The 20,939-nt window shown below is 46.1% G+C and overlaps 1 protein-coding gene across 1 annotated transcript in view; it reads left to right on the top strand.

Annotated features, from left to right (window-relative positions):
• The window catches only part of LOC126564211 (A-kinase anchor protein 10, mitochondrial), a 131,647-nt gene extending 111,220 nt beyond the window's left edge, over positions 1-20,427 (top strand). The window contains exon 4 of the mRNA XM_050221191.1: positions 20,418-20,427. The gene's annotated coding sequence lies outside the window, so the exon portion shown is untranslated. The remainder of the gene's footprint in view (positions 1-20,417) is intronic.
• Positions 20,428-20,939: the final 512 nt, after the last annotated feature.

Genomic DNA, 20,939 nt, shown 5'->3' with positions numbered 1-20,939 from the left:
TAATTTCAATAAACCGTTTTCCCGATTCTGTCCATCAGCCCGAGACGCAGAGGATTGGTTTTGGACAGAGATCTGAATTGCAGGCCTCGTTGAAGGGCGGTCCAATACGTTCTACTGACCACAGTCGATCGTGACCGTTACGTGTGCATGGGATTGTTCGCGATGAGGTTAACAATGGTGCAGTAGTCATCGGTGCTACTCCTGGCGAACGAAAAACCCTAAGGTTCCTGCTGATCCTCGAATAGTAGCAGTTCGATCGTAACGGTGTCATTAGATGCCGGGGTGGTAGAATTTCACCTCCATCATGTTCCATTAGCGCCAGGCCACAAAGGCCATCATTACCGTCGTCAGGATTTTTGCGCGGCCGGCCTCTCCTGCTGTTCCATCACACCCATACACACATGAGGCGAGTTCGTGTGTATTGTTCGACACACAAACAAACAAACCATCCAACACAGCCAGCACACGCTTTCGTTTACTAGAGGAAAGTATCATTTTAACACTTTCTCGGATATGTTTCCTCCCGCACCATGCGCAACCGATCCCTTATTGCCCGATGACCAATCGTTCATTCATTTGCGAATGCCCCCATCACCGAATGATACACATTAGAGATATTTTTATTTTCCGTCCCGGCTTACCAGCCCAACCCCCCGCGTTTCCTTGTCTTGTAGCCCGGGAGAAAAAAAGGTGGAAGGCCATCGGCAACAATTACATTCCTGTTTTTATCTCCTTCTCCTTCGCTAGCTTGGAGCATTGTAGGCATCTCGGATGAGATCACAAGCGAGCGCTAGAGAGAAGCCACGGAACGCTTGCTAAACAGGCGTTTGATGGACGGGCAAATTGCACCAAAAGCAAAAGAGGAATATTTAGCCCTAGCGACCTCAGTCTATCTCACCAGCGTGCGTTCGCAGCGCACTTCAAGACACACTCAACCGGCCGTTCGAAAATGGTTGAAATTAATTTTAATGAACAAAACGGCTGCTGCTTTCGAAATTTGAATCTCCATCAGCTCTCCCATTCTTCTCCGTCCTAACCACCGGGCCACCGGGCAAAAAGGTTGGTCAGCTACAGGCCCAGCAGCATTGTCCAGCGGGGCGCGATCGGAAACTTGCTAGCACTCTCAGTGCAAAACGCGGGCCGAAATTGAAATCGAAAATCGAGAATTAAAACATTTAACATTTCGTTTAAAACGCGAACGATTGGTTCGCCGAATATGTGCTCTTGTGTCTGTGCTGCCTGTATATCGTTCATTAGGGCTCCATTCACTTTCCTTCGGAGGATTTCCGCAGCTGAAGGGTGTAGAGTGGTAGGAGATCGAACGGGGTCTCCTTCCTTCCCCCTTCTTTACCATGGTCGTGTGTGTGGTTCATGTGTGGCGATTCGATTGAGCAGTGATTGCAGTCGATCGAATATCGGAAAATCGCGATCGTGTCGGCGTTGCCTTGTGATCGTGTGCCACATGAAATAGCGCTTATTTTGTTCCCTTTTTTGTTTAGTTTGTAACACGCTCGTAAGTAGGTTTTCGAGTGCTCGAACGCTTCTACGTGCGCAGATCAAATGTAGAGCAATATTTGTTTGAAATAAGCGCAATTTTAACTGCCTAGCGAAATGTTTGCCAACAAATTATTCAGGCCAAACAAAGCAAAACAAAGTGGCAGTTGGAGAAAGATCAGTTGACCAAAAGTGTACTGCTTGTGGGTTTGTAATGCATTGTTTGCTTACTTTATAGTTTTAAAAATACTTTTCAAATTTGGCGAATTGGTTGTCCTATTTTATTTTAACGGGGGAAACCCTCTCCGTCGCGCGTATGTACGCACTCAGAAACAAATAAGAGGTAATTAAATCAAAGCAAACGAAAGGGTCATGCTATGCGTACAGGCAAGATCGCTACACCCGGAAGAACCCAGATGGATCCATCGACAGACAGAATGGCCGATGCGATTAGGTGTCCATGGTGGAGCAAAGACGAACAAAAAATAAAAATAAAAGAGCGTCCATTCTATTGAAGGAGGGCAGTAGTCAGGAAAACATCATTAGCTGCTGCGGGAAGAATTCAAACGGCTCCTCCACCAAGCCTCCCAGTATCCTATAAAAGACTTTGATGGACGCTCGAATCATCTCTTCATCTCATAGCATTTTCGAGCGTTATCTGTCTTACTCTGGCGCGCCAACGACAAGACTCGACTATTTCTTTTCTTTTCCCGTTTTTGTGGTTGTTGTTGTTGTGCTCTTTACGTTTTTTACCCTTCTCCCCGTAGCTGATGGTGATGGTGGAGTTGTAGCTTTTACTGCGTGCTGACTTAACGCTTTTGTTGAGTTTGTGTGCGCGCCCTGGTGAAGCAAGAATGGGGAAGAAATGGTAATGGCGGTACTACCCTTTCTTAGAGCGAAAGAAATTTTAGCCTTTTTGTCTCGTTTCTTTCAGTTTTCTACTTTCTTTTGGCAAATGCACCCAGGCTGAAGGTGATGCTGTTGGGTAGAAAAAATCTTCTCCGTTTGATAGACTTACTCGAAGACTCGAGAAGACAGTTGGGAGTACTTGTATTTCAGCTTGGACTATTCGTAGCAAAATACTTCTTACCATTGCATCATCATCATTACCATTGTTTTTCATATTGGTAGAGCAATAAATGTACTATTTTGCTTCTTCTTAAGCAATCTAGGTTGAACATAATTTTTTATCACTGTGTATGCTGTGAATGGAATGGAGGGCGGTACAGTCCCAATTCAGATTTCGATCGGTAGAAAATATTTTTCGAAACAAAACAGAACGCATCTACAACACATGAAAAAAGCATTTGACTGCGAATGTTTTCTACGTAAAGATTAATTTTGTCCGAGAGAAGGAGGGTGTGAGAATTTGTGAGCTTGAGATGGGGCACGGGGCGACTAATTTTGGGGGGCTTTAGCCTCTTTCTAAAACAAAACAACAAAAAAACCAGCAAAAGAGACACAGGAAACAAGGATGATGATGAAGTAGCATCAACAACAACTGAGGGCTTCCCTATTCGACACACGGCTTGAGATGAAAATGTGTGCTATAGAAAGACCCCGTAGACTGGGCTGACTGGCAGAAACCAGAAGGAAGAGAAGTCATGAGATGCGAGGCAGTGAAAGAAAGAGAAACAATTAAAATTTTATTAAGAGATTTTATTACCGGAGAACCAGAATCTCCCTTAAAATAAAGGAAAAAAAAAACAAGAAAGCAAAACAACAGGCCTAGCTCTTGGGCGAACTGCAGAGCTTGGGGGATGTTGGAATGAGTATCAATAAAACAAAATAACGCACTATGCGAACGAAAGAATGTGCCTTTCTTTGTTGTGTTTGTGTGTGAGTGTGCGTTTTTTTTTCTTTTCGTAGGCACCAACAATGTGCTTAGTGGTATGGGTGCCGATCCGCTTTAGACGATCGGAAAAAAAGATTGATGAAGCCCACGAAGAGGATGGCGTAGACTCAGACAGCGAGTGCATTAGGGTGTTTGTATGCTTCACCAAAATCCTTTTCTTCAGTCACCATGTGAAACATGGTTTGCTCTTAAGCACACGCGCCATTTAACACTTTTTCCCATCGCCTCCTGATCTCTAATGCGAACAGGATGATCATCGCTAGCGTCTCATGTTTTTTTTTTTTTTTAATATAGCTCATTACGCAGGATTCATGCACCAAAATGAGGTTGTTTTGTTTCCAAACATTGGGAGAAAAATGATTAAATAATGTACGTTGGCACTCTTGTCCTGCTCTTCGGTGGTTTGGATGCTTGGACGTGTTATCTCGCCCTCCCAGACCATTCCACAACTGATTCCAGCATTAGGTGCGCATAAGACAAAGGGTACAAGGTGGTTGGTCTCATCTAACTACCATTGTGGAATTTCATGAGCGCTGGCTGAGTGCCCTAATGACTTAAGGAAGCAAAAAGGTAGGCCGGCAAACTGCCAAGTGGCAACTGCCGTAACGCGTCGGACACTTTACCCAGGGCTCCCACGAATAAACCTCTCCCGTTTGCGCTGGTGATGGAATGTGCTCCTAGGCGAATTGTGCAGGTGAAAGGCATAAAGACCTGCTACATGAAGTACGCTGCTGCTGACTGTCGCTTCTTTTGGGATGACGGCGTCAACGCTTTTATGTCCAGCGCGCACGTTTAGCTGGTGATAGGTTAATGTGCCGTTTGGGCATACAAATGTGTTGCGAACCGTCGTTTCGAATTATGCTGCCACTCCTGCCGGTAGTAACATTGCTAACCACCGACCAACTAATCCGTTAGTGGTCCACCATCCTATCCTGAACGGTGGGTACGCCTTCGAGTTAGCCGCTGGCGAAGATCCTTCAATTAAGGTAGGACAAATGTGTTTTCAAGTATTGTCCTTAAGGCATGGTGTGACAGAGCGTGGCGTTATTATCACCTATCATTGCCTTACAGATCTGGTGATATGTTTTGGGTGTCAAAAGCGTGTTTGGCTCCTGTCGTTGTTTTAGCACCTGTCCTGGAGGATTTTGATGAGTATAATAAAAAATAGGCCCTAGGGGAAAACATACTATTTGTTGTGCAAATGTAAATAAAACAAGTCTTTACGAAGGCGAATCTTTACAGATGTTCTCCATAAAAAATCCTCAGCGAATGTACGAAAGATGCAACATTTTGGTTTAATGATTAGTAGCGCTTTCACTAGGTTGTAAAGAAATAATTGTAGCTTTTTAACCATATTTAACCATATAAAACCGTTTCAAACTCAACTGCTTTTGTTCATATAGCAAGCTAACATCAGAGGTGTTTTCTAGCTTAGAAGGTTAGAAGGAAGGTTAGAAGGAAAAAGGAAATGTGGCCACAACAAATGAATCTCTCTACTTTATCTTTCCGTTTCTCTGTGTCAACCAACATTTACAGTTCCTGACGCTTTTTTCCAAAACACGAACATTTGAATGAGCTTCCCGTAATTAAGTTGAAAAATTGCTCAAAACGCTCGTCGAAGAAGCGCAAGGTACAACACGATGTTGCGGAATCGAACCAAAAGATAGTCGGACACATTTGGACGACATGAAAAAATGATCATAACAGCTTCTTCCGGGAGGCCACACCGACGCCGATGAAAAGCGATGTACGTTGACAGATAGCAGATGGGTTGCTGGTCATGCAACGCACGACATACGATCGCCATTTCGCCTGGCCGAAATCGTAGGGCACTTGGGACTAGAAGGAAAAATAAATCTCTGCCCGTGATAAACATCTTCCACTGAATTCTAAGCTTTCAGTCTAGTTTCGGGTGTTATAGATTTTATTTTGCTCCCTCCGTTGGCCTCTCCAACGTCGCATTGTGGGGACAAATAACGGAAAAATGAACTCACAACGGGTATATCAAATGATCGCACTCGGTCGCTTGGTGGAAGATTGCGCTTTCTCTGGCACTTTGGTAGAGCATCATAGATCTTCTCGAGCCCGAAATCAAGACAATAGATCAACCTGCGTGCACATACGTCCAACTTAAATGGATGAGTCCAAACTGAGATCAATGTCAAAGCGTTTAACTCACACTCTTCCTATTGGATTGCCCTAGTGCTATTGGGCGTTGATGGAAGGCTTCTACTCCAAAATTATCTATTGGACTAGTCTAGTGCACGGCAGAAAGTTCGGGTTCGGTGCTGCGTGACGCGACATTCCCACGGCGACATTCCTGGACCGGATTTCCCACAACCGTCCTAAGTTGGTCGTCCCGCGGCCATCGCGTAATTGGATCTTCAAAAAGTCGACAAGAAATAAATCACTTCCTGCAGCAGCAGCACCAACATATACGCAAACGATCTTCATCATCCCCGTAGCCATCGTCATCGTCGCCGTGTTGGTCGTTTGTCGTCGCTGTTGGCGCGTTACGCTTTCTCCTGGCCGCTTCAGCGTCAGCGTCGCCGTCTAATCCGGTTCTGGAAACGCAAGCACACTCTCGTACTGCGGTTCATCCGAAGACAAGCGTTTTCTACAGGGCCCACGCAGCTCGCTGCCCGTCAATTGATAGCCGGAAATGAAACCGATCGTACCGGAATTCGGAAGATGCGAACTCCCCTCGCTCCTCACTCTGTGAGCTCGGTGGAATTGGCCACAATCATAAAACAACATAGTGCAGCAGATCGACCTTCTTTACCCCAGGCTCCCCAAACAACGCCTTTGAGAGGGCAATCTTTCATTAATTGACACCGTTACGATGGAGCACACTGGGGAAACCGATAATCTGAACCAGCGCTGAAATGTCACCAGTGGCACTCGATTGATGACGCGACTGGCGAGCGGACCGACCGGCAAACGGGAATACAAACAAACGTCAAACAAGCGCGAAGCAAACGACCGAAGGGATCTGTCATGTTGCATTCCGCTTATCTCATCTTCCTGGCGGCGCACTCCAGCGCTCTGCCACCATCCACCAAACGTTCGCCGATACCGAGGGCCAGGCTGTGATTCGAGAAATGAAGTGAAAATGGAAATTGAGAGCCGAAAGAAACGAAATCGGTAATATCCCTTCGCGCCCTGTCTCCTCGTGTCGGCTTCCCGTATGCCGAGCCGATAGAGTTGGCACTAGTAGCGGCAGTAGTAGTAACGAAGTGGATGAACGGATCGTCGCCGATCGACGTTGCGTTGGACGAACCGCTTTTTTTACTTCAGCAAAGCACTGTGACTGGTGCTGCTGCTGCACAGGCCATAGGCCATATGGCAGTGAGGCACAGCGGCAGCGATAAATAAACATATATAATCCCAGACAGTAAATAACAAATGTGACTGTAATATTTTATACCTTTGGCATGAGGTTTGTGCGCTGGCTCGGGATCCGCCCGTAGCAGCATCAGAGTAGATCTCGGTCGTCTTCCTCCGCATGCATCTTCCACGCACGATCCGAGCGATCGCAGAAACCAGACGGAGTAGTAGGTAGTGTTTGCCCCCTTTTGCCCCGTTTGTTCTTGGGCGTTTGGTTGTGCACCGGCGAACGAGCCGTTGCAGAACATTTCCTCGTGTTTCTTTGCGATTTGCGTTCGCGTTTGGAGAAAGGAGAATCGTGTTGCAAACAACAAGCAGACAACATCGATCGACTTGATGGGCATGAGATCGAGACGAACAACCGTGCCCGAGAGCTTGGAAGGAAGGATTCTTGTTTCTTTTCATTTCCCTTGCGAAGGAATCGGTGGTGGACTTCGAGGGCAAAACACAAAACAAAATGCAAGACAAAGGGTGCACGAAACTGCTAAATTCTAAAATTTTCTCGCCAAATTGAATGCGATTCATGTTATGGTTAGAAAGTGTTCTGGAATAAGAAACGGAGGGCCAAGGGTGGCGAACGGTTAGTACAGCCAATGTATTAGACATTGGTGTTTGTAGATCAGACAAATTCCAATCGGCCCATAGTTTGAATGGAATGCTTTTGTTTTTTCTCCTCCATTGTCAACAACTTAAGACACTCTGGCAGAGCACGCTTACTACAAGCAAAAAATAATCATTAGCAGTCTGCCCTTTCACGATGTCTTTATTGTGTTGCTTATCGTTCTGCTTACAAAATTTGGTTATTCTTATTCACGAGAGACAAACTCTCTTACAGTAAAGATAAAGAATATGGAGAGAACCAATGGTAGCTCTAGTTGGAAAGCTTGTGGAAAGCTTTATCAAATCATTAGGAATTTACAAACAATTAACTCATTAACGATTCCCATCGCAACCAACCGCTCATGTTACTCAAGCTAATGACATTTCTGTGCTGATATGCCGACAATAAGCTATGTCCTCTATCTCTGTTGGACGCTATGTCCCGAAACGCATCATTTTGCAATTGTCACCATCAAACTCGTTATCTTTTTGCGAGCAATCAAGGCCAGCGATGATTGCTGACGACGGATAAAGGATGACGAACGGCCCACTAAACGGTTGATGGTGATTGGTTCCGCCATGCGTTCGGTATGCTAAGTGTGACGAATGGCGATCCTCCCAAGGAGATGTGTGGTTATACCTCCCGCACAGCTCACCCCACAAAAAAGACATAAACATGGTTTTTTTACGATGCAAAAACCGGAATACATTTTAGCGAAAAACGGTGGGAACGGTTAGCTAAAAGCTCACAAAAAGCAACCCGTGTGCTTCCTAATGATTTTTGATTCGCTTACCATTCGAACCCGGGAATTTGAGCTGGACGCATTCTAATCAAGCCACTGAAATGTGTGACGAGTCTTCCACGCGCCCTTCCAGCGCATTAACGGCCTTCCGAAGTGACCTTTGCGAATGGAGCAGGAATCCTTCGCTGGCTATGAGCGATCGATCAATAGTGTATGGGTTTGATAGGGGTTGCCCAGCATCCTTTAGGCCACAGTGCGCTAATCTTTGGCAAGACTGTGGAAACGGGGCCGTCTTTCAACGCGCTTATAAAAGAAGAAACACATGCCCCGGTGTGGTTCGAGCACAATAGGTCGTAAAATCGAAAATTAATTTTTTTCCCTCCCAATTCCCGGGAACGGCAGCAGCAACAGTCAGCTAGGGAACGAAGCCTTCAACCAGCAAACTGTTGGCTCCAACGGTTGAGATTGAGAGAATGAAGAAGGTGGCTGTCGGACGGTCGTTAATAAATCGTAAAAAAAAACTCGTTGAGCCTGCACATCATATTACAAATTCTTCGGCTTCGTTCGTGTGGCTCACCTTTACCGGTGCTTCGTAGGAACAACGCCGGTGCAATAGGTCTAGCCGATCGCATGGAATGTGTACTACACCTTCGCCTACTGGCGAGATGGCGTTGACGATCGACAGGAAAAAGCGTACACAAAACAACAAAACCATCCCTTTAAACTGTCCCCCGTTCGGTGGCGTGCGTTCACAAAAAGTTACGCGCACTCACATTCTGTCCGTAAGGTGGAATGATCGCCAGCACTGGGATAGAAGTTGGTTAGAAAATACTTTTTACACAGAAACAATAAAAAAATACGGCCACGAAATGCCTTATATCGTCCTGGTGGTGCGATCCATCGCATGACAACGCACAGTGTGTCCTCTTGATTATACCTTAACTCGTATTTTCTTTCATGATTCATGTTCGGGATAGTCTTTTTTATGTGCGTCAGGAACATTAAAACAATTGGAAAATGTTAAGGGAAAAGGGCGCTCTAAAGGCATGTTTGTTGCGCGGATCGAAATAGAAATGAATCTCCCTCGCAAGAAGAACCGACGGGGGCACCGGATTCACCGAAACCGGAAAGGATGCACATAATTGTTGTTGGAAGCTTTACAATTAACATGAGTGGTGGGTGTGTTTTTACCTGTGCCGAGCTATGCTGTAGAGCGTGGCAAGTTTCGTAGGGTCGATTATTCGATTCGATCAAACTGTCAAACTAGCACCTTAATTGTTAACTTGGTTCGGAGTAATTTTTTAACCTTTTTTCCCTAACTCCCAAATGTTTGAAAACAATTATGCTCTGAACCAGGGATAAACTGTCAATCAGACATGGTTGAGAAGAGACATTTAAAGTAGAAGGCATGCTAGAGATGCCTGTAACTTTCCGTTTCTAATGACACAAACACCTGTGATGGAACCAATTTGGCACTAATTTTAGTTCGTCTGCAGTCAAAAACGTTTTATTTCCTTTGGCGCGATGGTGAGTGATGATCTGCAATCATAATCTTCACTCCTTTCTGGGCCGTTTACGATTTCCGTGTGTTTGTGCAGTTTGTGATCATTAGGCCCGACACATTCCGCCAGTCTGTCAGGGATATAAGCAGCTAAAATTTACTACAATAAAACGCAACATTATCAATCTCTCTACAATCACCCGCTGCTCTTCAAAATCTCATGTTTTTTCTACCCTTGGACGGCAATCGGTAGAGCGATGAAAATGATTGTCTTACCATGTCCTTGTTTCGTTTTTTTCTCGGAAATCGATTATTTTGTTACGAAGGAAATATACAACCCTCATTTCTTGAACAGACGGGATGTGTTTGTGTGTGTTTGTGCTTTGTTAAGGCAAACCTAACGAGATGGAGATGAAGCAATGCAGCAAAAGGATCTTCATTATCTTTACCATCGTGAACTTTTCGTCGGTACCGGAAGGCTAACGCAACCCAACCGAAGCAGCGAACGGAGCATGTTTGGGAAAAAGCCCAAGGCATATAGCTGCCGCCGGAGCAACAGCATGGATTCGCCGGTTCGAATTTCGTCCACCCATGGAGCGATGGCTAGAATTGGACCATGTAATTATATAACATACAAAAAACTTTGTAACATTTGGCCCTTGACGGGAGTCGACGATTCGGTGAGGATCGAGCAATTAAGAACGTTAAATTGTATGAGTGGAAGCATTTATTTCTTCTATATTACATTAGATTTTAAAATGCTTTTATTTATGAATAATAATAAACTATTACAAAAACTGCAGATTTAGTGGAACATTCACAATAAGCTAATCATATTTCATAAAACCAGCCAACGACTGGTTGGTGTCACATTCCTATGCATGCTACCCTTCAAGTCGCAAGCCATGTAACACTGACGTAACACTCCCTGGCGCATGCACATGAGAGTGTGCAAAAAACTCCTACCAGTATGTGCAGGTTGCAGTGCAAAGGCTTCACCGAATAACTATGATTCATGATTCGCCAAAGGGTACGGCGCGCGCATTCGCTTATTAGACTGCGAAGCGCCCGACGGCAAATGTAGCAATGATCATGCCAAATCGATCGAGCAATTAGAATGGCATCGAACGGCATCATACTATCATTTAGCGCTCAATTTTATCTCCAAATGGTCCTTCTTCTCACACACAAAAACATCACTCACAACACAATCCGGTAGTTTCTCGAAGGCTGCATCTCCCACCGGTGAGCGTCCTTTTTTGGGCCGTTCATTAAACCATGTTGGGCCTTCGGGCCGACGCTGGACCCAGCTTAATGGACAAAACACTTGACTAATTAGTGAACGATCGAATGATTTCTTGTGCCGTGCTTGCACATACACATACATACACATACACAAATTCACACAGCGGTTTAGGCTTGCAATCCGCGCCATCATCAATCGAGCAGCAAAGTACAGATACCGCGGACCACATGGGTGACGTTTGTCAGAGCAATGTGTAAAATGCTCCACAGCTCCCTTCGAAAGCGCCCCCCACTCTAGGCCCAAACGGTGCGACGGTATGTTAAATCAGCGAAGGGCGATCAACGCTGTTGCATTGACGGGGAAAGGAAAGTGCATCGGGCAGGCAGGCAGGCTGCGGCAGGTCGAGAGCTGAAAGGACCATAAAATTTACGATTACTCAAGAGAAATCCCCACACAAGCTTCCTACCCTGGTCGTTGCTGGGGGTTTGCTCTAAACAAATAGAGCCCAACAGTAAAAGGTAATGTTGGCGTTGTCAGCATCAGGCTGCAGCGCACAGGTGAGCTCAAACATGCCAGTGTACTGTGCAGCGGCAGAGCGGAAATGTACGCCATGAGTCGCGCGATCTTACACATCGATTAGGACTGTTGTGGGCCCGGACTCGCAGTGTGCTGTCGAATCCTATGTCGAAGATATAGGTAGATGCGCTGTTTGCTGGTGGTGCTGGTGGATGTGTACAACAGGAAAAAAAGGAAGAAACAGGTTCGTCAGCACATCAGCACATCGGACCCTTTACTTTTGATCGCTGTTGAGTGCTATGTTTGTGTGCGCGGAGTGACTGTTTTTCCCAGGGCGATTTTTGATGTTCGGAAGCCGTGGATTAATGTTACATTGTTGCATAGCAATAGAGGAGTCAAACCACTGTCCGCTCCGCTCATACGCCGGCGTATAGTTGGACGAAAAAACTTCATTCGACACTAAAACATAAGACCATGAATTTTGCAGGTTCGTCGCTTGCTGAACAAATCTTTCGTTGCGGTGATCAACGGAGCCGAACAAATCGCATGATCACAGTATGCTTTGACGGGGTGCGTATGTCCCGCAATGAATATCGATTGGGCGAAGTTATATAATGAATTACCTTGCGTACAATTATCAACGTTTTCTGGGACTTTTCTGTTTTCTTTTTTCTGTACACAAACCTTGCTTCACGCCAAAAACACTCTGTTAAATTTTATGTAGGAATATTTTGTTGCACTATTTCGTTTACGTTAGCTTTTTTTCGTGTATCGATTACCGGGAGCTACCACTGCATTTGAACGATTTGCTTTCGTGGATGATGAGGATATGTTGGGCTTCACACTAAATTATCACCTTTTTCCATTCTAGCTTTCTTTGCACACTACCACAAACTCATATAGAGCTAGCATTTGGTGATTTCCACTTTCGTGAACATTATCAGAAGGAACTTCTTACACTTCACTTAAGCTCTCTTCACAATGGCAACATTTTAAGCAAAAAAGCACACTGACACACGCAGAAGGTACGCAAAATACCATTCCAACTGACACTGGTCATTTTGAACCGTTTCGTTTCAAATCGTACCTCGACTTTCCCCGCCTTGGAACGATCGTGATCTTCGATCGTGCACTACTGGCAATCTGGTAGGCATCGCTCGAGGGCACTTCAACACTAACACGCACGCATACTTTCCTCCGGATGCTGCTGCTAGATGCCGTCTTGATTTGGCACCTTTTTATGCACCACTTCACTGGTTGGGTTCACTACTGGCGATTCTATTTCACTAATTTGCGCTAAACCAATGAGAGCACAAGCACACACACACACTTCACTTCACACAACAATTTGTATTGCTTTATTGTTGAACTCTCCGAAACGATCGGTTAGACACTGCGATCTCAAGAAGCTCAACTCATCCTTGAGCAACCATCATGAGCAGCATCATCCTGAAAACAGCAAGTGGAACATACAGGCAGCCGTACATATTTTTTTCCTTCCTTTATTTTTTGATTATTTTTCTCCCCTGATGCTGACGACTAGCTGCGGCTACCCATTTGGCACACAAACCACGCACAAACACCACTCTCATGCGTGCTCTCTCTCTCGCTCTCTTTCACGGTCGCGCCCTTGCTTCCGTCTTGTTTTTACTTTACTGGTCTGATGCCCTGGCTGGTGCTGCTACTGCTAACGCACGTACATATCACCAGTGCCAAGGCTCGGAGCATGGTCTGGCCAATTTATTATTCTTCCTTGCCCTTCCGTTCTTCCTTTCGGTGACAATCGGCTGCAAATAACTTGCGCCAGAAGCGACACAGGACGACAAGAGGGTGGAAAAGAAACGGAAGGAAAAAGGCACGAAACAACTCGAGCTGTGCAAGGAACGAAACGGCGGACAGAAGACGCAAGACAAAAAAAAACCGGTGCCCGAAGGAAGGCGTAGCAAGAGTGGCGAAGAATACTAAAAATAAATTTAATCTGACTCTTCACTTTAATCAAACGTACGCAAAATCAGAATGTATCCGAAAAATTTTGTGATTAAAATTCCTATTTGCAGCTACAAAAATTTCCTTTTAAAAAATTCTTTCTCGTATTCACGCCGGCTCCGCGAACGAATGGGAGAAGTTTTTCTTGCCATTTCTGCTATTTCTGCTGCGGCAGTGCTTCCCATTTACTGACTGTTGCATCCTCGACATAGTGCCCGAAGCACATGGGAGTGTGCACTCATCGCATAAGCCATCGCCTTCTGTATGTTGCTTGCGATTGGGGTTTTGTTTTGTTGGTTATTTTCCTTAATTTCCTGCCCCAGCTCTGGTACACTGAGCGCAAGTCTGGTTCCGCGGGTTGGTATGTTTGCCGCCGCTCTTGGCCGAAATCATGCTGCAGCATGAAAAGCGCAACTTTTATATCGTTTGGTATCAGCCTTTACGGTTTCATCTGTTTTCGGAATTGGGTCTGTCTTGGCCGCTTGCCCAAAACCCAATCGAACACACTGTTTTAGCACACGGAAAATAAAACACAAAACTGCAACAATTTTCCACCAACACTCTTTATGGCCCACACACAAATTAAGGTTATCCTTGTTGATATCACCAACAGCGGCTACTTAGATAGTATCACTGCTCGATTTACCACAACACACCGCACTCAACCGAGCCGCGATCTATTTACACAGAGAGCCTCCTTTGATAAGTGGTGCAGCCTGTATCTAGTTCATCGGCTCCCGTTACCCGTCGTTGCTAGCAGGCGTCGTCACAGGCACCGGATATTCATGCTCGCGCGCGCGTTCGTCGGTTGGGCAGCGTTGAAGTCTCTCGTTTGGACCACGCTCTATACCACACAGCGCGACACGTCGTTCGCTCGTTTTACCCAAACTGCTTTGCTCACCTTTTTTTTTTTTGTTTCACCCCTACTACCCGGATAAGGGTTGATCTCGTTGTGTTAAAATTCTGTGGCACTATTTCACTATAATACTTATGGCCCCGAGTTTGAGCCAACCGAATGATAAAAGTTATATTACGGTAGTATTATTTCAAACAAACAACGCTTGGTCCAGTAATCAGTACGCAAAAATGCATACAACGTAGCTTCGTGTGCACAGCGTCGTTCGGTATTTCAACACCTTCGTATTCGGACCACTACTGAACCTGAGGCTGGAGAAAATATTTTCTTGCAGCAGAAGACAATCGTTCCTTCCTCTCGCTGAGCGACCCAATCCTCCGGGTTTTGCGGAGCACTGACACGCAACCTGACATCAACACACACGCAATTTCAACCCCTAGCGCATGATCGCACACTCACCCCTAAAGGAGTCCACAGGGGCTGAGTTCGCTCACACAAGACAGAACTGGACGAAAAACAGATCGCTCCGTACGGGTGTGTTGGTGCAGTTGAACCTGCTATGCCGAACCGGGAATGTCTTAAGATATGTGGGCCGTACTTCTTCGGTTCGTGCTGCACATGGTTGTGTGAGTGCATTGAGAAAGCATCATTCCTTGGGCATCACCGCAAACGAAGCCGAAGGGGTTGTGTAAGGGAACCGAATTGAAAAGCCAGCTTGCGTTCCGCTCACACTGGTCGTGCCCTCTTAGGCAAAGGTTCGTAAGGTGTATGAGTTCCTCTGGTCTGGAGAAGATCAAACAGAGCCAAACTGGAAAACCGATCCACCTAAAGGCTTTTAGAGATCGTTGAAGCAATGAAAATGTAAGATCGTAAGTTGATTTATTTCCTTTTGAGTATTGTCGTCTCAATACGAATTATTACAAAAAAAAAAAAACTAGACTTAAAGCGTTGGCTATTATTTTCTAAAATCTATTTTCAATTGTAATATTGAAAGGAAGTTGTAATACCACTCTAGAGATTGCATCGTTTGTCTCGCACTGTAGAGAAACATTTCCATCAAAGCATCCAGAGAGATCTGAACATTAGCGATGCTAGACCTCCTTCTTTCATTTGTCGATCAACTCAACCCCCAATTTTATGCTCTCTTTCTCTTTCTATGTTCCCTATCTCTCTTTCTTTCCCAAGCCTGCTGGTGCTCCAATCTTTTCGCATAAGATCAATTTGATGGGAGGAAAACAAAAGAAGTCAAAAAAGTAGTCATTAGCTGGGTATGCTGTTAAAATGTTCACTCTATAGGTATGCGTCCGATCGCGACCCCAGTTTGCCAAACCAGTGTGTGTGCACGCGCGCGCTTTGTGTGTGTGTGTGTGTGTGTGTGTGTGTGTGTGTGTGTGTGTGTGTGTGTGTGTGTGTGTGTGTGTGTGTGTGTATGCATGATTGCCATACACACAACAAAGCGACCACTCGATCGCATCGATGCAATCGCGATGGGGATGATGTGTTGCGGTGATGTTAGTGTTGGGGTGGAAAAATAAATGTTTCAATGACCAGTTTTTCGTTTGTGGTTCAGGCCACACCATCACGGCAACGGTATGCCGTATGTATGCCACAGAGCGTGGTTCGCTCTGCTTCGATCGTGCTCTCGACACTTTATGCCGCTGGTTTGGTGGTTTGGAATGCTGCCGCTGAGAACCACTATAAACAGACACACGCGTGTACGCATGGTACGACTGGCACGATGGTGTGGAATGGAGACAGCAGAACAAGGGAAGGCAAGCCGTGGTTAATGTAACACCTGAATGTCCTGATCGCACATTACATTGTAAGGAAAATCTTTGAGTGAGGAGCTTAAATTGAACAATTAGAGTATCATTCCACATAGACACCTTGTCCTTTTGAGGGTCCGAAGTTTTTTTTTGTTGGGTTTTTTGAATGTCCTTTGCACAACGAACGATCGACAAGGAGGCTCGATGAGAGCGAGAGGAGAGATGGATGAAGATCGAGGTAAAAAAAAACTCTACTATCCAACCTGTCCACACCGTGGTACGCACACGTTCACATGATCCCCTGTACGCGATCGTGGTCAACTCCAAAACACTGATCTTGCCTCATCTAAACAAGTTTTGTGCGCTTCCATCTCGCTTTTCTCGTTCAGCTCTCCTGCTCTTGCACTCACACACTCAAATAATCACACACATTTACCCGGTCGCTCGCTTGCTGTTCACATTTCGTTTCGGCATGCGCAGTGCTTTGGACGATGGACAACATTTACCCTGAGATTGTGTGGTTAGGTTTCCCAGAAACAGGTTTCCCCTATGCGCAGGTAAATGATGATTTAAAAAACCACCCCAAACCTTGGTTCCACATCAACACCACCAGCGGACACACACACACACACACACACACACACACACACACACACACACACAGCATTCGGAAACGCATTAGATGCGCATACATTGCTTCTCTGTCTCTCTTTCTCTTTTGCTCTCTCTCTCTCTTTTCTTTTCTTTTCTTTCCCTTCCACGCTCTCTCGCTCTCTGATTTTTCTTAACGTAAGGGGTTGTTTTAGGGGTTGTCGGGCAGCCTTTTTGAATTCGGGTTCGTGGTCGGAATCTCCTTTCTTCGGGGCCTACACAAACCCTGGTGCGTTTGGGACGCACTGTATGAAATACGTTATAATAAATGAATACATGTATCATTATTACAAAACTGTTTCGGCACCGACGCTCACCATGCATTCCATTCGTTGCCTGTTCCTGACGCCACTTCGCCTACTCCTGGCTTGGCTAGGGCCAAGCCAGGCAACGCATCCTAGGAAGTTGCTCATTTAACCACTTCTATCCTTAAACTTCTCATACAGCAAGTTAATTTAAAAAGCCATCCCTCGGTCCTCCTAGCCCACTTCCCGCTTTTGCGGTTATCAATGCGCGTGTCGTTTAAACGCAAATATATTTATAAATGCATATTCAGAAGTCAGAAAGCAATCACTTTTATTAGCTCTTCATGGTGGTAATCGCACGGCACGGCAAATTGAATTTTGCGAATCCCTCGCCGATATCCGGAGATCCGATTACGTCCTCGCGCTTCTTCGATCTTGGTAGCCTAAAGCAGCAGCGCAGCGTCTAAAGCTCGTCTACCCATCATTCCTCTTGGTGGATTTAGTAGGAGGGACGATGGTATGAGGGAAAGAGAAGTTTTAGTCCCGAACGGAGTTTGATGATTGTTATTTACGTAAACCAGAAGAGTTGAAGAAAAATATATTTCAAATATTGATACTTTTTGGGATGTCTGGATGTTTAACAGGCTAAGCATTAAATTAGCATACACAACAATAAATAAAAATAGTACAAGTAGAGGTTTTGATATCTTTGAGTAGTCGGGAACAAGCTGCACGCGTTGAAAGTATTGCATTTTTTGGTTCCCGTTTTGTGCTACCACTATTGCGCATCGCAGCAACGAGTCCGACGTGGATGACATTGGTGGCGATGATGCTGATGATGATCGTGACAATGATGGGAGTCGATCATGGAGACACCGATGTTTTGCAGTAGCTGTTGAATAAGTGAGTACGGCCAGATTTCCCCTACCATTGACTGTCATCAACATCATCATCACGATCATCGTCATCGTCGTATGGCTGCTGCATCGCGAACACTCGCCGATCATAATGCTCTGCGCTCCACAATATGCGAATGCTGCGTGCAATCGAACTTATTTCTCCGAACGAACTCGCTGACAAACGGGATGAGGAGATTGCGATGAAATGGCAGGAGAAAAAAAAGCACGAGCACGAAAAGTATAAACGAGAAAACGTTAAGAAAAGTGAACACTCAAAACCCGAACTTATCATCGCAACAATCTTGCATATGTGGCGAAGTGTGAGAGTTGCCCCATGGGTACATAATTCCGTCCCCGCGCATCCCTCCGTTTCGCATTTCCCACGAGGTTTCCGAGCGCTTTCCCACCCTTTTACACTCCGCCGCCCACTTTTCCCGATGGACACTGGCTCGTACAGTTGCCGTAATCGCGATCATTCGGTTGGCAGGATGGAATTTATAACCTTTCTTCGGCTAATCTTGCTCTTTCGGAATCGGCCATGGTTCGGACAACTGCTCCGAGGTGATTCTGCGCGTTGACATGATTCAGCATTTACCAAACCGAAATACGGACCCGTCGGGTTGTTCGTCCTTGGGGGTTAAGGGACACAACGGGCGAGAAATCGAGAAAAATTCCTTCAAAACAGTCTCTACAACATTCCTACGACGTGGTCAAGCGTAATTTTTAACACATTTCGATCGCGACTGATTGCGCTTAAAGTACCTTCAGGAACTACGCCGTAGTGTCTGCGTGTAAGGGTCAGCCGGGCAAGTGAGTTTCGGTGGTATTATAATTATTGCGGTGAACACGCCGCTCGTCATACTAGACTAAACGCGCTAATGGGCTCTCAAACTCTGCTGAGCTGCCCGACCACCGAGAGGGATTCTCTTTCGGGTACTTGATCGGGTCAACAGCAGCCGGACCAGCTCTATGCTTTTGGAACATGATCTTCATTTTTCCGGTGCATGATGCGTTGGATTCGAGCATGCAGGCTCGGACACGACGCTGATTAGTGAGCAAACAAATGGCCAACAAATCTAGGAAGAGAACATGAAAAAAAAACCCGAGATCGAACATCCTACTTTGGTTGTAATGGGGTCGGCATGAACCGGAATTAGTAGGCTGCAGGTTGCGATGGAAACCGGAGAGGAGAAAGCCAAGAAAAAGGGAGGATCAAACAAAATCCACCGCTACCGAGAGGTACCGAATTCGACCTCCCCGACACAGGGCAGGTATCGAGACGAGTTTCGTTTGATCCTTGCGCTAGCTGTACAATACGGTCCTCTCAGGATCTTCACGGTCAGCTTCGCGATCTTGACAGAACCTCCAACCAAACATCCACCATACTGAGATCTCAGAAAGCGTCCGGAAGCTATATGCATGCACATACACACGCGGGACCGCAGTTCGCCTAGGCAAACATGGAACCAATCAAACAAAGCATGTTTGAAAATGTGTAAGGCAATTCGTGCCGTCCATCACTCGGGTCCGTTCGTGCATGAACGGATGCACTTGGTGGTAGAAATGCTGGGATTGTTTGTTATCCACGCTTCACAGAGCAAAGATTTTGGATGATCGTTGGCTCTATAAGTATGTCATTTCGAGGTTTGCATTCGAAACGCTACGGAGGTGAAGATCATCTGAAAACCATCTGCTAACGCTTACGATAGCATCCGATAGCATCCGATTGTTGTACACAGAATTCAGCCTGCGTTATCTGGTTGACTTCATGTCTCACAATTCTGCACGCGAAGATAGGAAAGAAGTCTTTCGTTGCGGGCGACAACGATCAAACATAGATTAGATCCAGATTATCGTACTGCCCCCCTCCGTCGATGGATATGGAAATCGTCGTGTCGTTGTGCATCTTCTTCCGTGTGTTATAGATCTCCTTCCTAGACACCACGATCGCGCTCAGCTATCTGTAGTCTGCACAATTTCCCAAACAATGGGAAAAAGTGCGATCAAGGGGTTTAGCCAGTGCCAGTGCTTCTCATTATGCGCCGTTGGGTGCACGATGTCGCCACTCATTCAAATAGGATGTCGGAGTTTCGTTTCGATGCCCATAGCGCCCTTTTGCCCGTAATGGACGTCCACAAACAATAAACAACTGCTGTGAGTAACATCGCGCCACCGAACGACTATATTATTTGGTGGGCAAATAAAGAAATATAGAGCCCGTTCATGACCCATATGGGTGGTTCAAGGACCGCTAGGGGGTTCAAAGCCTTTTTTGCCCAGGCTGGCAAACCAACCGCCACGGGTGTTTTAAGTCTTCATGCCCGGCTTAATCAAACACGGTTGAAGCGACCGAGCGACGAACCAACGCCGGTGGGAGCAGGGCGAATGCATTGAGAAGGCTTCATTTCGCTACCACCGGCGAAGAATGCAGAATATTTGAATGCAATCGAACGAGGGAAGGCGCCGTGGCTCAGATCGAATGCGCACGGGAATCGAAATGGACTGACCCTTTCGGTCAGGGCCACCGAAGGATGTCACCACGATTTCGATATTTTCGATCCGAGTGTAATTAGTGGGCTGTTTATTCATTCCTTCCCACCACCCACATCTCCTATCGAGTACTGCGTCGTGCGGGTTAATTTAAATTTCGTCCATCGACACCGGGGTGGTAGTGATGGTGGACGACGAAGAGGACAAACCAACCATAACACTGCTCGACCCGTAAGGCCACGGCAATGCGCGAATTCGATGCGCGAGAGTCGTGTCCATTTGCTGCCAGTTGCTCTAGCTGCACCTCCGCAAGGGTGATCACTTTGCGAGACGCGTTTGCTGCCTGCACGATATGGTTTTCGTTCTGGAATGGATCTGGACTCAGGCCGGCTCGACTGCCTTTGCCTTCGTGCCGAAATGCAAACTAATCCCCAGGCTTGGTAGGTCGTGATGATTGGACCATTGAGCGGTGAGGGTTGTCTGGGTAATGATCGAACTGAGGTTTTCCTCATTGGAATAGTTTAATCGGAATCAGTTGGTACTCTGACTAGGCTAGGCGCTGGAACGAATCAACCCACGACAACGACGAGTACGACGATGCCAGTTTGGGGAACAAACGTTTGGAACGCAGTGCTCGAGTACTCGTACTCGTGAGGCTGGCCGCGGGATGATCTTTCACATAGCAAACTAGTTGCGAACATCGT

The sequence above is a fragment of the Anopheles maculipalpis genome, chromosome 3RL, assembly GCF_943734695.1.
Source record: "Anopheles maculipalpis chromosome 3RL, idAnoMacuDA_375_x, whole genome shotgun sequence".
Taxonomy (NCBI): domain Eukaryota; kingdom Metazoa; phylum Arthropoda; class Insecta; order Diptera; family Culicidae; genus Anopheles; species Anopheles maculipalpis.
Note: the sequence above shows the minus strand (reverse complement) of the source record. Positions and strands in the feature narration are given on the sequence as shown.